The sequence below is a fragment of the Schistosoma haematobium genome, chromosome ZW, assembly GCF_000699445.3.
Source record: "Schistosoma haematobium chromosome ZW, whole genome shotgun sequence".
In the NCBI taxonomy this organism is placed as follows: Eukaryota; Metazoa; Platyhelminthes; class Trematoda; order Strigeidida; family Schistosomatidae; genus Schistosoma; species Schistosoma haematobium.
The window spans coordinates 84,509,658-84,526,818 of NC_067195.1; positions in this window are offsets into that span (position 1 = coordinate 84,509,658).

Genomic DNA, 17,161 nt, shown 5'->3' on the forward strand with positions numbered 1-17,161 from the left:
TGGTTTGCCTTCAGGCATACATTACACAACTTGTGTCTAAGAACGAATTCCTTCCTTTCTCTAACATTCTTGTCTTTAAATTTCTGACATTGATCTAAAGAATGATTACTGGAGCACTCCAAACAAGATGAACTGCGTAAGAGAGCATTATCATCACTAGCACTCGCATAAGATATTCTTGCTGCATTGTAATCTGTACTAATTTTCCTTTTTAAAACGCCAACATCTCTATTGTCACTATTACTACCGCGGTTGACGAGTAGGCCGTATCTAGTATTAGCTATATCAGCTTGCTCCTTTACAAACTCAACAAGATCGGTAAACAGAGGCTCTCTGCCTCCTCTGATAATCTTATAAGCTACCTTTAGCCACTCTTGTTGAATGTGCGTTGGTAATTTCAGAACCATAGTTTCAATAGTTCTAGAAGAGTTCAAATCAGAAACGTAATTCATCTGTTTGAGAGTCAAACTACATGCTTGCATTTCTCGAGACAGTCTTCTCAAACCATCTGGTTGATTTCTCCTTATATTGGGAAAGTTTAACAAATTATCGATAAACGTGCGTGCTACGACGTGTTTTTGGCCAAACGTTTCTTCTAAAAGCTTTAGGGCTTGATGGTAACCTATCTCTGGTTCTAGTATAGTACAATGAAGGATAGCGGCTTTCGCTTCTCCGTCACAATATTGAATCAAGTAATTTAGCTTAGCTCTAAATCCAATATTCTCACTCCCAATGCATTCTTCGAAATTTCTAATGAAATTCCAATAATTTGTCGGTGTACCATCAAACCTTATGATTTCTCTTTTTGGTAAATACAGATTTTTTAATATTGTATTCTCACTGTTGCTTACTGATTGGCCGGAACCTTCATATCTCCGGCAGCGTAATTTTTCTAGTTCAATTTCCTTTTCTAACTGGGTTATGCGCAACCTAGCTATCTCTAGTTCTATCATGCTGTTGTTTTTGAGTTCGTTCTTTCCAAGTTGATCCTCGTCACAAACTCCTGAATGATGTGGTGATAATTCTGGAATCTCATCGGAATCGTAGTGTTTATTGGAAGTCATTTCAGTAGGTATATCGAATCTACTGTTCGAAACTTTGTAGGAAACAATTTCCCACAGATTCAACTCTAAGCTAATCTCTAGACTGTCGAGTACAGAGTCTTGGTTTAGCCAAAGTCAGAACAAGTAAGCTATTTGGCTATATAAACTTTATCTTTTCTGAAACATAAATTAACATCGTTAGCGTACAAACAAACAGTACGGTCTATTAATGCAGAGAAAAACAGAGACAAATAACATACCGAACAGTAGCTAGAGAATAGGAAAAATGAGTCAACAAGCCAAAATTGTTTTACAATGAACATTAAACTGTGATTGGTTAATAAAGAGATACAGTCGTACAAGGTCAAAAGGAGTTGATGTGGTGGTGGGCGTTTCCCTTATTATTGGTGGGTTCGTCTATCAATCACATTTTACAACTATTTTACGGAAATTCGAGCAGAATAAGTAAAAAGATCCTTCCTAATCACTACACCGTTGAAACCAGCTCTATAAAATGCACACCCTGAATAGTCAATTCCTAGGAGGAAACACTAAAGACCACATAAGGTGTGGCTCACTGTTAGGTATGCGACTTTGTACATGGTAAATGGGTTACTTCATCAATGATATCTGTAATTATGTAAATGTCTAGATTTTCCGATGTTTCTTCTATTAGAATAAACCTTTGAAATTCTTTTGTTTTCCTAATAGTTAAGGGATGTATTAATAGTCATTAGACACAAAGTACATGTTTCGTAGAAAGACATTCTAATGTACTTTCCGTATAACGCTGATGCTTAAATTTGCATCATTTTTTATATAATTGAACTTTCATATATTAGAGGGTCTATCATTTTCTGTTCATTCTGGATAGGTACATACCAAGTAGTACTCAGTGTTTTAGTCGTGGAGACGAATTTTCGCAATTGAATTTGCTCCATAGAAGAACCATGTCCTGTTATTCGTCAATGTTAACGCAAAATAGTATATTTTTTATTACGGCTTATTAGCATTATATCTTTCGGGAAACTCAATGATTGTTATTCGCTCTTTGTAGACTAGAAAAGTCCATCTAACAGATTTAGCTCCTGTCGCTTGATGCGTTCTTTTAGTAAAAGGTAGGCCTATTGATAATAGTGTAAATCTAACGTTTTTTTTTACCACTCGACAAAATCTTATGTGTCTAAAACTTAATTTAGTCTTCTTTCATCTACGTGAAATAGGCTTCATGGAATGAACTACTTGAAAATGTAATTTGATGGAATGTTTACAGTGTCACGTCATTGCGATTGATTTTTTTGGAAAAATACTAAATTGTGTCTTAAAAAAAACCTATGCATAAACTAACAACTCAACTAGTCAGATATATATTCAGGTTTAGTAGTCTATTCAAAACACTTAGAAGTTAGGCTGTCTTTTCGCTCGTTTCGATATCAAAGTTATTTTAGTTAGCGTCAATCTTTATTCTTTATTTTGATATTACTTAGTTTTAATTAATGTCTGTTGTACTGCTCTTGCATTTATTCTGTGGCGTTTTGTATTGTAATACGGGTGCTCTTGTGTATTTTAAAACTGATTTTACAAGCTCTGTTTCTGTGCAGCCTAATTCACTCGTTATTCCAGTTCTTGTTAAAAAAAAAAAGAAAACATTCGTTGTAAAATCTCATTATAAACTGTACTACTACCACCGATCCTGTCTTTTAATGCTATGAAGCATTTCTAAGTATTCTCAGTGATTAAAGATTTCCTTCTGCAAAAGATGAAATGAAAAGTTAAATATCGTGTTTACCTTTTATGAGTCATTGTACTTTTTATCAGGTTACTTATGGGGTTAGGTGTGTGTTCACGTTTAAACAATAGTAGCAACATGTGCAAAAGATGGTCATGTCACAATATTCTCTTTAAATCATTCTCTAATGAGAGCTTTCTTACATTTAAGAAAAAATACTTCCAGTATTTCTGTTTATAATTTCAGAGAATTCAATTACAATTTATTATAACGTTCAAGTAGGACTTCATTGTTACCCAGACTTTGATCTAATAGAAATATCAGTAGTTTTGAGTAATTATTGATTTGTTTTATAAGTTTATTGTCTTTCTCTGAGAAGTCCTTTCTGAGTGAGAATTGTTTCATAGCTTAGTATAAGTATTGCCCTCGCGTTTATCAGTAAGATTTCTCGTTTCAACTAATAATAAATGATAGGTCAGAGCCACTATTAATTATAAGGTCATTCTGTCATTTATCTGCTTTGATGCAATTATATGTAGAGAGGGACATCATAGTATATATGCGCCACACAATAAAATAAGATTGTTTACTGATAAAGGAAGATAGCAGAGGACAATAAAAAAGGAACGGTGGATTGAAAAGCGTGTGAAAAATACAATAGTAAAGGCAGAATCAGTTCACCTCAGAAAATATTCTTCTAACCTTACAGTCCTAACCATCTCTAGGCTCCAACCAGGGAGTTGTGTATGACCGACGGATACTAGTTATATGCAGCTTTCCTTCGTACCTGGCAATATGTCTTACACTGACCGCCCTCGCTTTACACTACAAGTCCTAATGTCGACCTACGATGTGTTCTCTAGGACGACATTTTACAGTACAATTTCAAGCCACCGGAGACGATGTTTCGATATGGTAACACGAATTGAATTATCGTCTCTGCATCCGAACACAATTTGCCAAACCTTCACATTTTTAACATTGTGTTGCCGCTGGATAGCAACAATCATGACAACGGAGATCAGAAGCAGCGAGTCATTATCATTCTTAACTCGGAGCAAAACTGACTTTTACAACCCAACTAATATTCCGAAGATAGCTCAGATTGGCATAAGCTATTCTGGCTTTCACTACGTGAGTTTCCGGCAGTTAACAGGGACAGTTGCCGCTTCCAACTCATCATGCTCCAATCACCAGGCTTCTCGGTTCTTACGCAAGCTGTACACAATTCCATTATGTAGTAATCTATGTTCGTCGTCAAACTCCGCAATGACCGGCGTAATCCGACGTGCCTCGACCAGTTGTAAGGAGCATGTAGAAATCTAGTGCTTACTAGCCGAACGTTCCACTAAGCCACAAGTGGCTATACTTGCCATGGTGTCATATAGATGTACCCGATTCTCATCCAAACTTTGATGCGTCGATAGCTAGCCTTGAACACAGCTCGGTTGAAATCAATTTGCTCGTCGATCCGTTTCAGAAGAATTCGTATTCAGTGGTTTTGCTCAACGTCCGGCCAGTTAGTGACCTGAGATCGTTTAGATAGGACAGGATTTTGATCATAAGTGAGCTCCTGTATGAGTTGGGAAAGCAATATAATCTAAAATAAAAACAAATCCACACAATTGTCGTGAATACAATTTGAGCCAGAATGCTTTCTCTATAGTTGTAATAATTTAATTTTTGTTTCGGCTAGCATGCTGCCCAGGTTTCCAGACTGAAACAGGTGGTTCCCTAGGTAGTAACCCCGTGAGTATTTGTCGCACAGGTTGAATCCATGGGGCAATGTCAAGTGATACGGTCCGATGGTAGTCAATAACCAACGATAGGTTCATATGTCATTTGTTCCGTAAGGATCCTGGGAACTATGTTCACCATAAGTTTGTAATACGTGTTCACCAACTACCATAGGTGGATTTTGAGTACCCACCAAAGCGGTCCAAGCTCCTGGCGTTTGTCTTTTCATCCTCTCGATTTTTCGTAAGCAACACCGCCGCGAAAGGTAATGAGTTCTACTTCCTTGGATGTATATTTATACATGTAGCTGTATGATTGGATTCCCAGAGGGAGAGTGGACTCTCCAATCTTAGCCTTTGGTACCCGTTATGTGCATTAGTATCTAAGTTTGGAGTACACAAAATCGATCTTTCGCATCCCTTCAAATGATATTTAGTACGCCCCAGTTTATGCAAAAATATTAAGAAACCATATAATCTTGGAACTACCTAAATCTCGGATTGATAAAATTGTGGTTCCTGTTGAATATGCGTTATTTAAAGAAGCTACAACAATAAAGGAGCTCAAAGTCAAGAAGATTTTGCCTATAATATTTTAAGATCTTACACAGAAGGACTAACAGTCCTTAATGAATTATATTTCCACGAAACTCATGTAAATCTATTCATAATGATAATAGAACTGGGAAGTGATAAGCTGTAGTTGAGATTTTGAATAAACGTAACTGACATCGTTTATTACTGAATATATAAACACAACTCTGCACATTATTTATGGATTTATTTGGTGGTGTCTGATTCATAAATAACTTCATGTTATCGACTTCGTGTATCCACGTTATCTCTGGGGGATATTGTTTTATTAGCTTATGTCACGAAATGCATGAGAATTTTCTTACATGATTGTGAGTGTTTTATTTAGATCACTGAACAAACATGTGGAATGTTAAATGAAGGTTCTGGCTTATGATGAAACCTATTAAATATACTCTTAATGAACAAACAATTGTAAATAGTGATAACTACATAAGCAAATGATGTATGAACAAAGTTTATCTGGTCGTTTTAGTAACGAACAACCAAGTTCATTAGGACTCTATAAAAGTATTACTATCATTATTGCGATTTATATCAAACATTTTTGACATTTATAGTTAAAAAGTGGATATATTGCTTTCAAAAACCCTTAATCATTGCATATTATTGACCATAATCACTTTTCACAACTTATCATATTCAATATGCCAATTTTTCTGAATCTAATATCAATTACCGTTAAAATCTAACTCTTACTTTTTAAATATTAATTGTCTTTCTTGAATAGATTTTTAAAATTTCCATTAACAGATTAATAGGTTTAAGGTAACTAATTAGTAATGACGCGATCTCTAATACATGAAGAATTTCCACATTTACTTGAATCATTCTTTCAAATAAAGCTCTTATTAATCTCATACATGGTTTTCTGAAATTATTTATTAATGTAGGTTTTAATCTCTAGAGGAACATCAATTACCCTTAAGTTTTTAGATACACTTTATTAATCAACACAAGATCTATGTCTATGATTTTCTAGTAATCACCTGCAAGCACGAAAAATATATCGCGTTCAGTGTAAACTCAATCACATAGCTTTTGAGAAAATTATACACTAACATTTCAACTCTTGTAACTCAATTCCAAATCAGAGTTCTATTCTGTAGAACGGAGAGGTGATAAGTTTGGTTAATACGATAACATCCTATGTCTGTGGTCAACTGCTTGGTCAAAGTTAAATAATAGGTGAATGTTGTTAATCGATTAATTGTGATAATCGAAATTTGGCTCAATTATTCGAAGGAAATATGTAACAATGTGTGTACATTTTAATTCAGTTTTTTTAATAAAACTTCCTATTCTTTCTTAGTATTCTCACTCAAACACCAAGGTGTTCTTGCATACCGAAAATATGTTTATCAGTGCAAGAATCAGACCACAGACTAACATAACTGTGACCAGTATCAATTTCAACATTAGACCTTAAATCTCACCCTGATAAATAAATAAATAAATTCCAAGCGGCCTACAATCATTTAAGTTTTAAGCGAGTTTTAATCACATCTACTTTCGTGTCAATTATATGCTATATAAGTGTACAATTTTCCCTTTATTCAATGGTTTTATTTACTGACTAGTTTTTCTGTTTTTAAGATCCGTGTTTGACAACTATGAATCAATAATTTTAATATTATAAATGATCATCATTATTTATACTAATTCAAACCCCGAACGAAGCTGCTACCTTGACGCGGTGGTCGGGCTTGCCTATCGTGATGACCCAACCGAGCTATATTGGCTGGAACATATGTTCCTGACTGACTGATACTAATTCAAACAGTCTTTCGCTAAATTCACATCCATTTTAATACATGGTATTATTTTCCATTGTGATGAACTGTAAGTAATTAAATTATTACACAATATAAATAGAGAAACTTCAACTTTGAATATATTCTTATTAATATTTTGTTTAAATTAATTGAAAAGCAACATTTACTTAATAAGTTGTTATTATTTGCATCAACCATAGTGTAGTTATCGGGACTATAATTTCAGTAGGTTTATTGTCTTTCGCTCTTACGTATGTGTTATTAAATTTTCTTGATTTAATATTCTTTATTATTATTATTATTATTTCACAGATTGAAATCATGAGTCAGTTGAAGCTAGACCACCATTGAAAACCTGGGAGCACTGGACGGCCGTTTCGTCCTAGTATGGGACTCCTCAGCAGTGCGCATCCACGATCCCGCACCACGCGGGGCTCGAACCCAGGACCTACTGGCTTCGCGCGCGAGCACTTAACCACTAGGCCGTCCAGTGCTTCCAGGTTTTCAATGGTGGTCTAGCTTCAACTGACTCATGATTTCAATCTGTGAAGTTTCTAAAATCTCCACAAAACCCATTCTGATTATTATTATTACCATGTTTTTGGTATCATTTAGAGGATAATGTTTCTGTTCTTGTTATATCCTAGTGAAGATTAAATTACGAGTAACGTCTGAGACCTATTAATGAACAAATATTTATATATTCTTATGGTATAAATATTCAGTAACTACATTATGTATATCTATATGCCCCTTGTTATAAGCTTTATTTTGACCTATATATTATTATTGTACAATTTACTGTTCTTAAGCTATGTTCAGTTTATTAATTACTGTCTCCCATGTTCATAGCCACATTTGGCTATATTTTGTACATGTTATTTCCTATTTCATGGTGCGTTGCGGTCTGTTTGGTTGATGTATAAACCCAGTATGTCTGAAATAAATTATTCGATTCGCATAGTGGAAGCTGTTATTGGCATTCTGGACTGAGCTGGACGGGCTAGGCGAGCAGCGGACCAATAGGACGCTAGGCTGATCAGACCGGTCGAAAGTCATTGATTTAGTACAGTATAAGAGTCGTATTTTGATTGGCGAATAAGTTACATGATAACAAGCGACTCATAAAGTCACAACAGTTCTTTTGAATAATTTCCTAACAATAATGTTTTGTAAAGTATGATTTGGAAACAATCAATAATTAAATTATTCTTCTTACAGAAATCCATAAGTAAAATTGAATCATTTTTCCAGCTCTAATGAAATCCATTTTCTAAAACGTATTTTATTCAAAAATTGAATTTTGTACGTGAGAATGTTTCATTCGAATAAACTAAAATTTAGAAAACCTGATTCAACCATTTCGATTAATTTACATAATAATCCATTGTCAATACATATCGAACGTCTTCATTCTTTACTTTTTTTCTTCTGAAATAAAAGGATTTAAACTCTTTACCAGACAACAAACAACCATGAATCATGCCAAAGATTTAATTTAGATTATATATCTTTCAGATGTAAACCCTGAATGAAAAAGCAAAGTTTTCGCTGAAACTCAGTTGTGCAGCTGTAAAATAATAGCACTAAATATGTTCGTTTATAACTTGAAATAAATTAAAAGTCCCTAATATTGTCACTCAGTCATACACAAAGTACACCCTGACATTTGTATACAACGACTCAAATTGCCACATTCCATCAGCACAAAGAGAAAAAGTTGTTACGACAAATCCCGAAGTAGGAGAACTAGTAACAACATAGTATCAGCGGTAATAGGAAAGATAGAGTCAAAGATACTACTCGAGCAGAAAATATGGATTAATGAAATAACAGAAAAGAATTGCAAGGTAATTTGGAGACGCAGATTCTAGAGAATGACGAGTAAATGCATCTGCTTCATTGAGAAAGATTCTGAATCATACTACTCAATCTCTAATTACCAGTTACGTTGGGTAAGAGGACTGCGACTAAGTATTCTATGTCTTATATGTCTCAATCCAAAAGTTAGTTTCTTTACGGACTGATGTCATGTTTTGGTTTGACCATTCTAATATTTCCAGCCTACTCCTAAACCAGTCATCATCATGCATCGAAGTAGTCGATAGATAGCCGTGCGTAATACATGTCCCAGACAACTCAGTTAATTAGTTCTGACTAAATTGGCATTGTGGATAAGAGCTGTTGTAAGTCAAGTGTTAGGAAGAAACAGTTCTCAATTCTTCCTAGTTTCCATTGATTACACATTTACAGACAGTCTATGGTTTAAAACAACATATACAATCAGTTTCATTACTATGAATTTAAATATTGATTTAAGTTTTGTATGATGTTTGCTCATGAGTTATGCATCATAATAGAAAATTTTTTAATGGTACCATTCTGCAATTCACATGATACTGTATCTATATGACTAAGTGAATTGATACGATGACATTGAAATGGATGAAAAGATAAAGGTTTTTCTGTTGAATTCGTATATTTCACTACTCTTCATTAATAATGGAAAATAGCATCTAAATAGCAATACCAAATTCTAATCTCTGATATCTTGGAATCCAAAATTATTCATCTCTTCAATGTTAATAAATTTTATTAATTAAATTTGAGATAATTAGATTGTTTTAATGAGATACTTATAGTTGTGAACTTCTAGAGTACAAGAGAAGTTCAAAGCAACTGATTTTATTTCAATACAGAAATTATCATTAAATTGATTGATGATAATCTTTAAAAATTCCAGAAACGCTTAAACTCTATAATTAAACGATTTAATTTATTAGAATTTCAGTTAAAATATCGTTTATGTTATCAGTAATTGATTTTACCAGTTGATTTTCGCAATTAATTTTGTAACAGGGTGAACCTAATAATAAATACTTATAAATTAATCTAATAGTCTGTTAAATTTATTTTCTGGTATATTAGATTATCAATGAAAAATGAAGCTTATTTGTATTATAATCAATGCAAACTATAAAACCCATTGTGCATCAGCATGTTTTTTTTCCAAAGGAATGAAGGACTAAAGAGATTGTCTACTTTAACAATAGTCAGTGCTATAAGTTGATGTTATCTAGTTAATTATTGTTAACCAGAGAGGATTTAGCATTCAATTTACTACAGATTATCAGAAGGGGTTTGTGAAGATTTTAGAAATTTCACAGATTGAAATCATGAGTCAATTCAAACTAGACCATGGAAAACCTGGAAGCACTGGACGGCCGTTTCGTCCTAGACCGATAGGTCCTGAGTTCGAATCTCGCGGGGTGCGGGATCGCGGATGCGCACTGCTGAGGAGTCCCATGCTAGGGCGAAACGGCGGTTCAGTGCTTCCAGGTTTTCAATGGTGGTCTAGTTTCAAATGACTCATGATTTCAATCTGTGAAATTACTACAGATTCTCACATTTTTTTGGAATCAGATCCTATACACCAACGTATACAAGTGATGACAGCTAGTGTAGTAGCAGCCTCTGCACTAGTAGGCCTTGATATAAATAATCTAAAAAGCAAGGTCCTCAAACACAACACAAAGAGCAGAAACCCTATCGCACTTGATGGAGAAACTCTGGAAGAGGTAGAAACTTCTACATACCTGGTCAGCATCATCGATGAACAAGAAGGATCCGATGCGTATGTAAACGCAAGGACTGGAAAGTCAAGTGCAGTGATCCTGCAGTTGAATAATATACGGAAATCAAAACAACTGTCAGCCAAAATCAAAATCAGAATCTTAAATACGAACGTCAGGACAGTTCAACTATATAGAGCTCAATCTTGGAGGGCCACTACAACCATAATCGAGAACGTACAATTATTTACAGACAAATATCTACATGAGATGCTCCAGATCCGTTGGCCGGATAACATCAGTGACCACCTACTGTGAGAGAGAACAAACCAGTTTCGAACTGAAGAGTAAATTAGAAAATGACGTTGTAAGTGGATAGGACATACATTGAGGGAATCATCAAAGTGATTCACGACGCAAGCCCAAACTTGTAATGGTGAAGGGAAAATGAGAAGTGAAAGACTACTTAACACATTCGTCGGCAATGGTAGGTAGACATGAGTAGGATGAATAGCAGCTGGAGAGGAGAGCCCATGAGCAAGTTTGATGGAGAATGCTGGTTGGTGGTCTATGGTCCTGGACGAGTGGTAGGAGGTGTAAGTAGGTATAAGACAGAAGAGGTTGGTCATATGCGAACTCCAAATCATCTAGTCGCATTCAAGCTGTCCGTTATATTTCATACGTCCCCTGAGATGTTGAGCTCTTCAGAATCCGACAGACCACCGGAAGACAGAGGACGAGATTAAGCAGTTTTGTCTAGCACCTGTCTTGTCAGCTATCCTCCATCCACCACTTTGCAGTGTAATTCGTCGTATGAATTGCGTATGATGTTGATAATTTTCTAAAGTACACCATCGTGTAGAAGAATGTTTTTCTAAATACAATAGCTCGTCCAATCAAATCTCTATTTTAAAAAATATTAGAGTGAGGGATTACAGAAACTGTTCAGCCCGAAGTTTGGATATGTGGCTAGCAGTTGAATCTGGAATGTTTATTTTGTGCTGTTTGGTACTATTCAGCTGAATTTACTCCATCATAGTATTGATATTTATACTGTCATGCAAACTCAATACTCATCTCTTCAAAGCCTAATGTATTAGCCGATAAGATACTGAGTTCTGATAGCCACTAAATTATTCAATGAGAATAAAAGCTTTCCTTGGGGTTTAGATCTAATTAGTCTCTTTTGGGATATGCACATCTTAACGCGGTTAACTACACACCATAAGACAACTTCTTATAACTTCTACAAATCCAATTCAACGAATATGAATTTAGCGGAATTTAAAAGACATTGTTCAGCTAATGGCTGTCAGTACATAACTGCAATTAGCATAGGTTAGATCTGGGACAGCCTTCTGTTATGCACGTATCGACTCTGTTGGGTCCGCAGTCTTACTGCTTACACTTGACAACCGGAAACCACTGCAACTCTTCAGTCCTACCGCTTATACTCAGAAACGGGGGTCACCATAATTCCAAAACGCAAAATGAGAACATGGAATACTAGTGCAATGAGGATTTGTTGACTTCCCCAAAGCACGACCCTAAGGAAGTCCCGAAATTCAAAAAATTGTTAGACAAAAATCTAACCATTCATATACACGTTTTTATACACTTAATATTACCGCATATAGGGAAAATACATCAAATTATTAATAAACATACTTTTATTATATTCCAATAAATAGAATATTGTATTCCTGACGTTTCGTGGCTGGATGTTGTCCACTTCTTCAGAGTGAATAAATAACCGGATTAAAGTGACACAAGTTTAAATAGTTCAAAGGAAAAAATGCAGAATATTTTTAGTACAATCAAAATCATAATAAGTTTGAATATGTCAATGTCAAGTTATTCTTGGTCAAGGTGAATTTGTATGGCATGTTACCATTAATTTGTATGAAAAATGTATACATTTGTAATATGAAGCAGTGGAGTTGAGATTGAGTGTATGTAGACTGTGTGGTATATTTCATAAACACCTTTTGACGCACAAATTAGTGCTGATAAATCATACAAATTCAACTTGACCAAGAATAACTTGACATTGACATATTCAAACTTATTATGATTTTGATTGTACTAAAAATATTCTTTACTGTTTCCTTTGTACTATGTAACCTTGTGTTGGTTTTATTTCTGTTATTTATTTGCTCTGTTTAACTTTCTACTCAATGCTCAATTTATTTGAAACTATCGAATCCGACTTTGGCATTGATACCTATATAGAGTTGTGATGAAAAGACACTGAATATAGTTCACCGGGATGGATACAGGGAACATAGCACACTCAACGATTGCTTACAATTGTTTAATAGAACGACGTTTATACTGGATTGATACACGAATTGTTGCTGAGTGAAGTTCAGACTTATCACCGTGGTCGAAGTTCATGATGAACTGATACAAAATTTTTTAACCCAAACAATCTCATTTTTTCATCTCCTTATATCAGTGTAAACTTATAAAGAGATGGTAAACAATCAACATTAAACAGAAATTTGTAGAGATTTCAAGGCATTCACACAGAAAGTTAAGAATTTCGGATATTAGTATTTTTATTAGAGCATTGGAAAAAATAGATTACCAATTAACGGTGTATATAAATTCTTGTGAATCATTCAGAAAAATCAGATTAAAAGTGATATTCATGTGCTTAGAAATTTTTTTCGTGTGTTTTACAGCTTAAAACTTTTCTAAGACAGCTATTCAGGTAAATCAAAATCTAATGAGACTAACATGTTCATTTGTAATCTTAACGAAACTCGTCAACTGGCATCTGTTTTGACTTCAATAAACATTAGAGAAAATTAAATATCCGAGACCTGATTATTTAATTAATCTATTTTAAAGGATTGCGGAAATATGATTTTAGTTTAAAACAGGTAGTTGTTTTGATAACTTCAGATAATCTGATGATGAACGCAAAGCTTATAAGAACTATTAACTGCACGAATATAAAATGTCTTTTTAATAAACTCTTTCTATTGCATGGTCTATAATATCAGTGTTTTTTTTAAATTACATTCGGTAAAACGAAAATCAGATGAAGTGCGATTATTTTCCACTAAAAAATTAAATTATTTCGTAAGCCATTGGAAACTTAGTGGTTCTCAATGTTAGTTGTTTCTGACTTCAAACATTTGATCAATACATGTTTTTTTGCCTACGTTCAGTATAATAATTATTCTCAAATAGCTATAGTTTAAATAATAGGAAGGCTATAAAGATGACAACTGGTTTTTTGTGATCATAATCCAACAACGCCAAAACTAACGAATTATGGTCAGGAAATATATATCACTAAAAATATAAACGTAATTATAATCAGAAGAACTAACACATGAGAAAGAAACGACACGAAACAATTGATTCAAAGCTAAATTTGACGTAGAGTTCGTTCAAGGTTTCCAACCTAGATTCGAATACTGGCATCAACAGACGAAATTTATAAAGTATAGCACTGGTATGTAAAATAAATTAAACTCGAAAAATGTTTAAACCGTAAATCATATGATGTCCAAACATTAGTCACGTAATTAAAGCACAATTAAGAGAAGAGTTATTCATTTAAATAAGTTGATAAAAACAAAATTGAAGCATGTTCAATCATCCAGTAACCAACATATGACTGTTTCAAGTGTCAAGAACTAACTGAAAGAAGCAAGGTCAGTTATTTTGAAAACTGGGAATTGTTAGAGATTAATGAGGTTAGAAGAGTAAGGGGTGCAAGTAAATGAGGCAGGATGAAATCCATTCAAATGTATCGTGATGAACCAAAGCATGTCGATAAGAGTATAAATGGATGGGATATGGCTCGTTGTAACGAAAGAACGCGTGTATAGTGACATTGGGCCCTAACCACACAATCCTCAAAGCTGAACATGAGACGACTGGGAAAATAGATATTGAACATTTAACGCGGAGAAAAACCCAATGATGGAGAAGGGGGGAAGAATGAATCCAATCAATTCAAATTCTTCGAATGGCATGGCCTTGCAGACGTGATCATTCTTGTCCTAAATGTGTTCATCATATATTGGTTATTGTTATGATGCGATGAGTCAGTGTAGACAATAATGTGGCTTCCACGTATGATCTTATAGATTAGACAGTTACATCATGACAAATCTACAATTTTAGGACTTGTATTATTATAAGAGCATTACTAATAACGAAGTAGACCATAATTCTACAAGTCCTTGCATTATCATACAATGAAGCGATTAGATATACTTTTAACCACTCATTATTTCAGTACGTGGTATGAAATTATACACAAAAATACTTAGAAAAGAGGTAAAAATGATTATCCAGATTTAACATATTGTATTGTATCGTCAAAGCAAACAAATGATAGAAGTGGTTGAGTGTAATGTAAACTACTTAGTTTTAGTAAGTAGTAAACTGTCATACAAAATATGGGAGAACACAGATTTAACGGTAATAATAACAATTTTTCAATGTTTTGTGGATTGAAAAAGTGGGGCCGACCGCTACCAATGTTTAGTAAGTTTTCAGGAGTGTACAGTTACATGAACTATGAAGAATTGACAGTTAAGATCAAATGAAAATTCAAAATGCTGAAAATGGATTAAACTAAATTTCATTCGTTTGTCGTCATTTGTTGAACGATCGGATAAAAACAGTACCATGCACTATCAGTGGTGTTGCATCAATATTCTTCCACCATTGCTGATATAGCTGTTAATAAAAAATTCAAATAATTGTCAATTATCTTAATTTGGGTCTTTCAGAAAGGGTACTTTGTCAGTAACTACGTAGCTTGATATTCTGATATATTAAGTGTTTGTTTGACCAGCATTCTAGTGGTTAATCAAGTAGATCAACTACAGAACTGTTTGTGGTGTTTGAATGAACTAATGATCCCTTTGTGTTTGTTAAATGCTTGATTGCAAATTCTAAATACAGTACATTTGTTCGTGATTGTCTAGTACTTCTTGATTCAATTGCGTTATTTCTAGGATTCTTAGTTCGTACTATAATTCAAATACTCCTAATCATCATATTGGCATCGCGATTGAGCCTGTGATGGAACGGTTGGACATACATTCAGATTTTCATGCTTTTGAGGATTACTTTGAAAGGTTCGAAATCTGGGCTATGACCAAGGAAGAGGATGTTAACATTGTAGCACATTTACTCACATTCGTCGGAAAAGAAGCATGTAGCTTATTAAAAACTCTGGCTTTACCGGAAAACCTCATTTCGCTTCCTTATACAACTCTCAAGGAACTACTGCTAGACTATGTTAAGCATAAAAATTTCGAATGTGGTAATGGAGGAAGATTTCGTAAAATGATTCATGAGGATATAAACAATTCCACTACATTACTACGTCATCCCAACCCAGTGCATACTCAAGGCTATGCAGATAATTCATTGGGGAGTTGCGATGAAGTTCACGAAGATGGGAACAAGTTTGGTCAGTGTTTGTCCTGTGGCAAGTTCCACTCTTTTAATTCATGTAAATTTCGTAATTCTAAGTGCTTTAAATGTGGTGGTATTGGACATATTCAGTCAGTCTGTAATACTAATGTTCATCTTGCTGCAACTAATATTAAGTCTTGTAGTTCCGATTCTGTTGAGTATTTATAAGGATCATTTATCTTTATCAACGATTTCAAAAGACCGTGGAGAGTCATATAGCAGTTTAGAGTTAAATGAAACTCAAAATTCTTGCGAGACACCAGTTTCTAATCAATCGACTTATCAGATTTCTCATGTTATTGTACCAGATATGGTTTTTCCCAATGATTCACTCATTTCTGACGAAATTACTTGCAAATTTGAGGAAAATATGCTTAATGAACCTAGTCATGATCGAAAACCTAATGTAGTTTTGATAGATGCTGGTTTTTTCTAATGATCCTTTACTCTGCAATAACATTCCTAATAAAATTGAGGAAACTATTTCAGAAGAATCAAATCTTGATGTTCTATCAAATATTATTTGTCCTCATAATGCATTTGTTGCTCGTAGGAAACTTGTTCAATACGAAACACGAGTGCTAAGTGAGCTCAATTTTCATTACAATTCGGATGATTTCATATCAACTGCTGTTTATCCTTATCATGAAGGCACTTCCAATATATACTCTAGTCAATGTGAGAAATATGTTTTAAATGAAGCCACATTATTCATAAATTGGCGATATAAAGATCCAACATTATTTCGTGGGGGAGGATAGTGTTGGGAAATCGGTGCTTTAAATTCTCCATAGTGGTTTCAGTACACAACCAACAAGGCGATTGTATACAATCCCAGGAACCAAGTGAGTCTGTTCCGACTTCGGTTCTTAATTCCAATACTAATGTGCACATTCTAGATAAGTTTTTATTCAATAGAATGTCGGACAGACAGGATGAACTTAAGAAGACGTACAATCGATTACAGACACTTAGACTCCAATTTAAACTGTGGCGGATGTGGTTTTTGAATGAACTAGTGATTCCTTTGTACTTGTTAAATGCTTGATTGCAAATTCTAAATACAGTACATTTGTTCGTGATTGTCTAGTACTTCTTGATTCAATTGCGTTATTTCTGGGATTCTTAGTTCGTACCATAATTCAAATACTCCTAATCATCACATTGTTCCACCGTTTTGTTTGTACGAATATTTCAACGGAAATCAATTTATATATTTTTTGAATTATCGTAAGTACAGGAGTTCAGAAGGAGCGTC